Here is a 10,314-nt window from a genome sequence, read left to right on the forward strand (position 1 = left end):
TAAACTGACATAATCAAAAACTCTAACTTTAAAAAGTAAAATAACAAAAATACCGAACTCCATGGAAAATTCAAATATGAAAGTCCCTTATCAAATGGCAAAATCAAAAGCTCAAACACATTAAACGAATGGAAAACAAATGTCATATTCCTGACTTTGTAAGCGATGCAAAACTTTCGCAGTCAATGAACTATCGTTCAGGGGGCGAGGCCTTATTATCTCTATAACAGCCGTATGCCAATGCTAATACAAATGCATACCAAATATCAATTGACTTATCGTTAGTGGTCCCCATTTAAAAAAAAATTACCTTATCGCAAAATTAGAAAAAAAATGTTGACGCTGCCGACGCCACCGGAAACAGCACGCCTCCATTACGTAGAGGCGAGACAATAATATTTATACTAACATTATTCGTCCTCTTATATCTGGAAAATCTATATTTGATGTAATGTTATTGCAGTTTTATCGAATTATGCACGAAGATTATAAAGGCAAAGAACTGCATTCGATAGGTTAAAATGTGGAAAGTAAGAACATAATTTTTTAGTTGTGAACTAGGAAACGTTTTTCTTTTCCATTAAAGTAAGTTTTTTTTTCCAGCGATCATCTATTTGACATGCCTGAAAACTGGTGTATAGAATTATCTAAACACATTTCTAAGTAAACACATCAAATGTGCATATGTCTTGAATATAAGCACTTTTAAATTTGTTTTAGAATTCAAAGTTTTTTGGGCTTTAACACTAATTTCTAAGCTAAACATGATCATAAACACAATCCTAAACACTTTCTTCAATCTAAACATGTAACGAAATTAAACATGTTAAAAAAAGTGCGCAAACAATGTATATGTATTTAGAGTTGTGTTAAGGATTTTTCACCATTTATACAGTTTACACGTAGTAAGGATATCGGAAATGCGTATAGAAGTTTAATAGATGTTATGTCGATGGCACCAATTTGAACAAAAATTCGGGTCGGTCTATATACAATGATTTTATCAATCACATATAAAAAAGTATAACAAAAATACCGAACTTGTTAGGCAATTTAAAAAAACGCAATCAATCAAGGGAACTAGATCAAAACATCTGCCATATAACTTTTATCTAATACAAAATTATGAATTTCGATAGATGTCTCAAAAATTGATTTTGATAGTAAGCAATGGGCTAAGACTGCTACCGCATATAACATGAAACGTATAGTTACAATAAAAACATACCGCAACAACATTAAAAAAATATCGAATCTACAATAAAATAAATAGCATATAATTAATTATTTATTTACAAAAGAAAAACGTAGCAGTATGAAAGGACATAAACTTTTGCTTTTACTTTGATATTGAGCATATTTCAAGACTTGATTTTCGTTGATATTTAAATTATTGGTTATCAGTTTATATGTTCATGAAGAAATCTTACCTCAGTGTTGCTCGTTTAACGGGTCCATTTGATTATTTACCTTTAAAACGACCTCGAAAGGCTTATAATATTCGATTTCACACTCTATTGATTAATGGTAATACATAAAACTCTTCTGTGTATCGCGTGAAATAATTTCGGACTGAACGTATTTATATATTTTAATATTAGAACAAAATTTATTGCAAAAAACATCTTTTAACTCATGGAGTATCTGCATATTTACAATTTCATATTAGAAAATATCGCGACTCCACATAAGAAACGGTTTTCTCGATTCGCACTTTCCATAGACTGATAATTTAATTTACCTTGTTAATATAGTTATAAATGTTAATTAGATAAAACAAAGGAAAAATGGCAAAAGGAGAGAGATACTTCAACATGTATTTACACTGTACACATCCGTCTGACAAGAAATTATATATAAAACTTATATTATTTCAAAATGGATAAAACTCATTGATAAGACTTTATACAAATAAGGAGATGAGGTATGATTGCCAATGAGACAACTATCCACCAAAGTTCAAATAAAGTGGATGTAAGCAATTATAGGCAACCGTACGGCCTTCAACAACGAGAAAAACTCATACCGTATAGTCGGCTATAAAAGGCCCCGATATGAAAAATATGAAACAAGTCAATTGAGAAAACTAACGGCCTAATTTATAACAAAACAATTAACGAAAAACAAATATGACAGACATAAAAAAATTGATTTTAAAAATCTGAGTTTGTACGATTTTAAAATATAAGATTTAACCTTAAGAAGTCTACAAGGTTTTAAAATGGTACTTACCTATTATCTAGATGTAAGAGACATGGGGATATATAGTTAACTTAGTTGGTTGCATAAAATACATCGCATACTAAGAATCCAGTAAAGTAGTTTAAAATATAATAAAACATATGTAGTCATATACAATATGTCTCTGGTTGTGTATAATTTGCCGGAAGGGTCCTCATACTCTAAAGGACTTGACTGACCATGATATTCTTGCATGTTTAGAGAAGGATATTGCATCCTACTAAAACCAAGGTCATATATTACTTTATTGGGACTTTAATGCCAGAGTTGCTTCAGAAACAGATTCAATTTATTAGCAATAATAGCAGAATAATGGACTTCTGATGTTACTAATAAAATGAGTAACACTTTTTAGTAGTCCGAGACTTGCTCTGACGTCTGACGGCATTTTTTTAGGACTTGTTAGGACTGTCCCATTTTATTAGTAGTTCACGATTTTGACAGAAGAGCTGAGCAGTATGTCTAGAAATATTAGTTTGATCTTAACATATAAACTACTGATTATACCATATATATATACGTACACTAGTGTTTTCAAACATTTTAAGCGAAAAATTTACAAAGACGACACACTAAGTGACTGACAATATACTTATACATTACCGTTATGAGCTAAACCGGTAAACTCAGTCTCGGCTGGTGTTAAACGGTATAGGTTCTTACGGTGTCCTGGTTTGCCCACTTTTAATTACATGCATTAATAAACATAGGGGGAATTGTTGTTTTAACAATTAAATAGATATAGGAAGATGTGGTAAGAGTGCCAATGAGACAACTCTCCATCCAAGTTACAATTTATAAAAGTAAACCATTATAGGTCAAGGTACGGCCTTCAACACGGAGCATTGGCTCACACCGAACAGCAAGCTATAAAGGGCCCCAAAAAATTACTAGTGTAAAACCATTCAAACGGAAAAACCAACGGTCTAATCTATATAAAAACGAGAAACGAGAAACACGTATGAACTACATAAACAGACGACAACTACTGTAATCAGATTCCTGACTTAGGACAAGTGCAAACATCTGCTGCGGGATTAAACGTTTGAATGGTACCAAACCTTCTCCCTTTTTTGAAACAATAGTATAACATCACAACATAGAAAAACACACTATAAAATATCAATTGGAAGGCTTAACTCAATCAAAAAACGTAAATTAACACACAATGAACGAATAAATTTGACCTGTGACACCTGAATGCAAATACACAGCTAATAAAAAATTACAAGGGATAAATAATTAAAGTCAAAAGTAAATTAAAGTCTGTTTCTTAAATTTAGGCATATTATTTACCTGTAATTTACCTGTAAAATCTTATAAAGAATATATATAATTTTGATTGAAAATTGATTCAATATTGAGATTTAAAAAGGAAAAATATTATAACAAAAACTATAAATATAATTTAAAAAGAGATAAATGTTATAAGAAAATTAATTTCGAGATTTGAAAAGGACAAAATATTATAATAAAAACTATAAACATTAGAAGAAATAGCTGAAGCAGAGAATGTTCCTGACACAACCACTTTTACAGATTACGTCACCGAATATTGGGTTGAAGGACACCGCTTCCTCTGGAACAACTACCTGACTGAGGGACCACGCACTACCAAACACTTGGAAGGCTGGCACAATTAAATCAAGATGATGGTCCAACACGCACACCCAAATATTTATGAGATAATTGATCGAGGTGCTTCAGAAAACTCAAGCTTTCACTGAGTGTACCATCATACAGTATGCTGCAAGAGGGGCCCGTCAACCAAAAAGACGCAGATACAGAGAAAACGATGCAAGACTTCAGGGACTGAAAGCTAAATATGAACAAGGACCTGTGGATGTGCTAGAATACGCAGATGCAGCATCACACCTTCTGCACTTAAATTAAAGACATTCTTGTACATGAAATTTGTAATTGTTTCCAATGTTATGTTTGCATATTATGTTTGATGCTTTAAATGCATTCTGAATGATTAATTTCAGTGCTAATGATGTTTATGTAATATTGACAATGTTAATTGTTTTAGTGCAATTAAAAATTAATATCAAAATCGATTTATTATTTATTTTCATTTATCTCCTTCAAAGAATCAATTCAATGAAAATTTCACCACCAAATAAATGAAGAAAAAAATTACATTTTAATATGCATCAATTGCATACAAACTTATCATATATAATTTTACAGAGATATATGTACATATAAAATAGCAACTTACCAGTAATTGGAACAGACTATACAATTTTCCAATCAGTAAACCTTTTGTCTTTTTTGTTTATATAACCATTTGATAATTGGGGTAATTAAAAGTGGGCAAACCAGAATGTAACCGTTCTTACACAAGTCAATAAAATACAAGACGGTATACTATTGCATTTTTTAGTTTTCTAAAAACCTTTTTTGTTGTTGTTGTGTTGCTGTCTTATTGACTTTTACCAAACGCATCCTTTGATTTATCACTTTAATTATTATTTTTTGTTCTTCAAGTATTCATAAAACTTCTGAAACTAAAATATTCCTCAAAATATTCTGATTGATCTAAAAATTAAGTTTTCCTAATTTTCTGATTGATCTTAGTCACTTGAGGAAATTGGAGATAATACAACTATTTTTTTTTCTTTATTAAACACATTTCTTTAAATAATTGAAAATGATTAGATAATATAGAAATAAAAAGATGTGGTATGATTGCCAATAAGACAATTATCCACCAGAAACCAAATGAAGTGGATGTATGCAATTATATATATATGTAACCGTACGGCATCCAACAATGAGCAAAACACACACTGTATAGTAATTAATAAAATGAACCGTCAAGAAAAAAGCGAAAACAATTCAAACGAAAAAAGCAAAGGCGTCATTTTTGATAAAACAATAAACGAAAAACAAATATGACAGATAGCAACCAACGATTACCAATGAATTACATGACTTGGGAGGGGCATACATAGAATGTTACCGGTTAAATATGATTGCGAGTTATCATAACTATATAGCAATTTATATTTAATTGTGTTTTAATTTAAGATCGTTTAATGATAACACAATCAATGTAAGTATACGGATAACGACAGCATTCAAAGATCGTACTACAGTGTTATATTGATAACCTTTTAGAATAACTTTATTCAAAGGTTCAAAATATTTGGCTTTTCAAGATCGTTGATGAAGAGAAATCCAGTAAAGCGCATCGGACACATAAAACTTATCAAGAGTTATTTTCATTTTTATTTGTAGTTTGTACATATCACCAACATGGATATCATTGTCTAATACTTTAAGAAAATCGGCTACAAAGCACCTTATGTCAGAGCATTTAGGTATTCATCTTTTATGCACTTCAGAAAAAAAAAAATGATCGCAGGTGCATATAAACCAATTTTAGTTTTACGTATTATATTATTCCCAAACAGAAAATTATTGATATAAAAATAAGATGTTGTATGCCGAGAAAGAACATAGTACCAGGACATAAGTGTCTGTATCTGTATCACCAGCAAATTGCCAGGACAATTTCTTTTTCAGAATTTGCACGAATTTTGTAATAAAAAATTCTATTTTATATGATCTTGCGAGGTATAGTTTATAAGGTATTTTGAAAAAAATAATCAACAGAGTTTTTTTTTTATGTCCGTTCTAATAGAATGTACACAAAAACCAAAAGCACAGAATCTGGACCAAATCACCAACACAGAACATACTCTGGCAGGACAACCTTACCCATCGTGTACATGCGACTTATCAGTGGAACTTGAATCAACTTGAACAGCCAGTGGCTAGCCATATTAGAATTACAAAGTTGAAGAGCATTAAAAAACGAAAATTTGAAAAAGGACAACGATAGAAAATACACTGAGTTTAGAATACACAATCAGCTATTTATGAGACTCATTATTTTTTTTAAGTTGGTTTGACGATGTGTTTACACGTGCGTCTTGGTGTTAATGTAGCTACACCACTGCACACATATTGACGACAAGACTTAGTGCTAAAAATATGTTTGTTCAGGCTTTATTTCCGGAAATAAATCGCTCTCCATTCCTGTTTGTGTTCTATTTTATTTGATCAATCTACTTTCGCTTTCGATGGTTTCCATATATATACAGAAAGGAAATTATTGACAGCATTCCAGATATATAACACAACAATGTATGTTTTATTTAATAATTAATTGATGGTCCAATTCTTTGAAGTTTGTATAGCTTGTAATAATCATAGCTGATATACGTTCTTTAAGGTTTTTGTTTGTCCATAAATTATCATCACCTCTTTCACAGGTAAATGTAAAATGAACAACACCCACACGTAGGAATAGTAACTGTTTTAATTCATTGAACACTTCAAAAATTATGCAAAAACTAATTTTAGTCGATAGTTTAATGGGTAAAAAACCCTCATCGTTCACCCTTTATTACTAAAACTAAGTAACGATAACCAGAGTTTGAAGTTTTAGTTTTGCCCTAAGTTTATAGAAAAATGTCTACTTCTACTCCTTCCTCATTCCTGTCTCGGATTGTCCTTGGGTAGAAGTTGTGTTCATATTTAAATGTTGCATTGTAGTTGCATGCTACTGACTGAGTGACTGTGTCACATTTTCTGTTGTTAAAAAGATACGGCGCTGTGGAATTTCGGTGACTCCTGTTGGTGGTATAACATCTTCTGAGATGACTGTACTCCTTGTTTCAAGTGTAGACTTCTTCATAGATATTAAAATTGTTGTCATTGAACAGGGTTGATAATTATAGATGTTGGTTACCGCCCTGTTTTGTATCATTTCCAGTTTCCACCCCCTTTTTGATGCATCCTTCAAGTTCATTCTGAACTACTGTATTTTAGTTGTGGTCTTACCCATGTGTGTCCAGAAATGTGTTCTAAAATCAACATATATTAGAATTTGTAACTCCTACATGAGAATGGGTAACACTGGGTAACATTAAAGAGGATCTGGTTGGGGTCCTTCATTTCTGTATTGTTTTATTTTTAGACCATTTTCTCTATTCTTTATTATTGTTGCTCATTATTCCTGTTCTTTATATCTAAAAATCTTTCATGTCAATCCGGCCCCAAGTCCATCCGTCCCAAGTCGTTATGTCCCAAGTCGATCCGGCCCAAGTCGATCCGGCCCAAGTCGATCTGGCCCCAAATTTAAGGGCATACGATACAGTTACAGGGGAGGTAATGACGTTGCTAACGTAAAATGTTATTTTCGCAACGTCAAACTGTGACATATCGAGAAAAGATGCATTTTTCGATTGATTTCTATCATTCAGCCTATTTTAACCTGAAAATGAGTTCATGGACCCCTCTTTTTTAAAATGACATCATGCATGTCATGTTTAATTACGTATGAAGATTATTTGTACCAATTTTTATGAAAAAGTCACAGATGAAACTTTTTTAAATTAGATAAATATACAGCAAAATATGCCGTTTTTTTTCTAAAATCATGAAACTTTGATAAAAAATAATTATTTCCAAAGAATTGTTATAAAAATTTAGAGCATACTTATGTAAAGAAGATTATCCATGTTTTTACAAAAGTCCGCTTGTGTTTATCTTTTAGTTTTGAAACAAAAAAGTTAGGTATGTCTATTCAAGGATAGAAATGTTAAAAAAGGAAATTTTTAGTAAATGTCTAAAATTTCGACCCTATTTATCTCTTAAAGTAGCACATGAAGGTATATGTTTTGTTACATATTTGAATTGAATAGTTGAAAAATAGCTTGTATGCAAATTTCGTAAAAAAATCACTGTTGGATCAAAACTGTATCGTATGCCCTTAAAGTCGATCCGGCCCCAATATAAAAAATATTTATCAGGAATAACAATAAAGATATATATGAATTCATTATTCAGTGTAATTCATAAATGTTTATGAATTTTATAATAATATAAAAGGTATAGATGGTAAAAATGTTGGCCTTTGACGAATATTTGAATATTAAATTTTCATAAGATGAGACATTTATTTGAATATGTTTTTAACCAGATTTTCGAAGGAAATATCGGTTATTGATTTGGTGATGTACGGCGGGCGGGCGGCTGCCAAACAGTGTCCGTTCAATAACATGAAAACGCTTTGATGAAATTTTTTCAAATTTAGATATGTTGTTTCCTATGACTAAATGAAGGTCAAGTTCAGTTTTCACAATTTTAGCTTTTCTCCTTGTTGAGTTATCGCCCTTTTTAATATCCAAAAGTGGTATTTATAATGTGATTGAGTTATTTCTCTTTGTACAGAAATGGTGAATTATATATATAAAGTTTGATTACACTAAGTGTTTTTAAATAATTTTCTCCTGTTATCAGATTATGACAAAGCATATGGTAAATGTCTTATCTCACAATTATAATTGGAGTGACAGATTTATTTGAAAATTCTCTGTTTCCTAAGTGCTGATTATTATAAGCTATGTAGGACTGTACAAATATAGTAAGAAATTTACTGGTCATTTTTATACGCCTGTTTACGGGACGTATTATGGTACAATGTATACCGTTGTCCGTCGTCAACATGTCCAACATTAACTCAAAAACGCTTTATCCAATTTGAATGAAACATTGGTGAATTGTTTATATCTATTGACATGAGCTCCCTTTCATGTTTAGATTCAGCATATCAAAGTACCCCAAGAATTCAATTTTTGTTAAAATCAAACTAAGTTTAATTTTGGACCCTTTGGACCTTAATGTAGACCAATAAAAAAAAACGGGACCCAAAATTAAAAATCTAAAAACACGGTTAGATTTGGCATATCAAAGAACCCCAATAATTCAATTTTTGATGAAATCAAACAAAGTTAAATTTTGGACCCTTTTGACCTCAATATGAACCAATTTGATAGCTGGCCCACAAATAAAAAATCTAAATACATGGTAAGATTCAGCATATCAAAGAACCCCATATATTCATTTTTTGTTGAAATCAAACAAAGTTTAATTTTGGACCCCAATTTGGACCAACTTGAAAACTGGGCCAAAAATCTAAAATCTAAATACATGTTTAGATTCAGCATATCAAAAAACCCCATATATTCAATTTTTGTTATTACAGTTACTTTCATGAGTTGTCTACTCTTTATTCCTTAAATTTTCTAAATCTGTAATAACATATGTTTGTTATTTGTAAAATATTTTAACCTATAGTGGGCTCTAGGGAACACTTTAGACTTTGCGCAGAAACTAAATGCATAGCCTTGATAACTAATTTTTTAATTAAATTAATACATTTTTGATTAACCATGGTAAATCAATGAGACAAGGCTTTTAAGGGATAAACTTAGCTGTAATAACAAGGCTTAGTTATTAAAGGAATGTAACTTATTATATGAGGCACTTGGGAATTACTGGGAAGCTTGCGCAGAACCTCATTACATGCTCTGGTCATTATTTCTTACAATGAATTAAAATACATTGTAATTAAGCATGATGTTTGTTTAAGCAAATGCTTTTGAGTGATGTAGAGAAGCTGTGATAACAACCTTTAGTTATTACAGGCATATTTTTTCTGTAATAACATATGTGTATTATGCATGATTGGCAAACTATGAACTGTTATATCTTTCTATAGTTAAGTATACATAAAGACAATAGTAATATCAATAGAACTTGTATACATTTTAACTAAACTAATGATCTATAATGTCCCTATGAAACATGTAACATACATATGTTATCACAGTTCTTTGATATTTTAGTCCACAATAACAAATGTATGTTATTTTTCTGTAATAACCCTATAGAGTTATATTCCTGACTGTCATGTTTAATTACGTATGAAGATTATTTGTACCAATTTTTATGAAAAAGTCACAGATGAAACTTTTTTAAATTAGATAAATATACAGCAAAATATGCCGTTTTTTTTCTAAAATCATGAAACTTTGATAAAAAATAATTATTTCCAAAGAATTGTTATAAAAATTTAGAGCATACTTATGTAAAGAAGATTATCCATGTTTTTACAAAAGTCCGCTTGTGTTTATCTTTTAGTTTTGAAACAAAAAAGTTAGGTATGTCTATTCAAGGATAGAAATGTTAAAAAAGGAAATTTTTAGTAAATGT

This window comes from Mytilus californianus, unplaced genomic scaffold (assembly GCF_021869535.1).
Source record: "Mytilus californianus isolate M0D057914Y unplaced genomic scaffold, xbMytCali1.0.p SCAF_3, whole genome shotgun sequence".
Classification (NCBI taxonomy): Eukaryota; Metazoa; Mollusca; class Bivalvia; order Mytilida; family Mytilidae; genus Mytilus; species Mytilus californianus.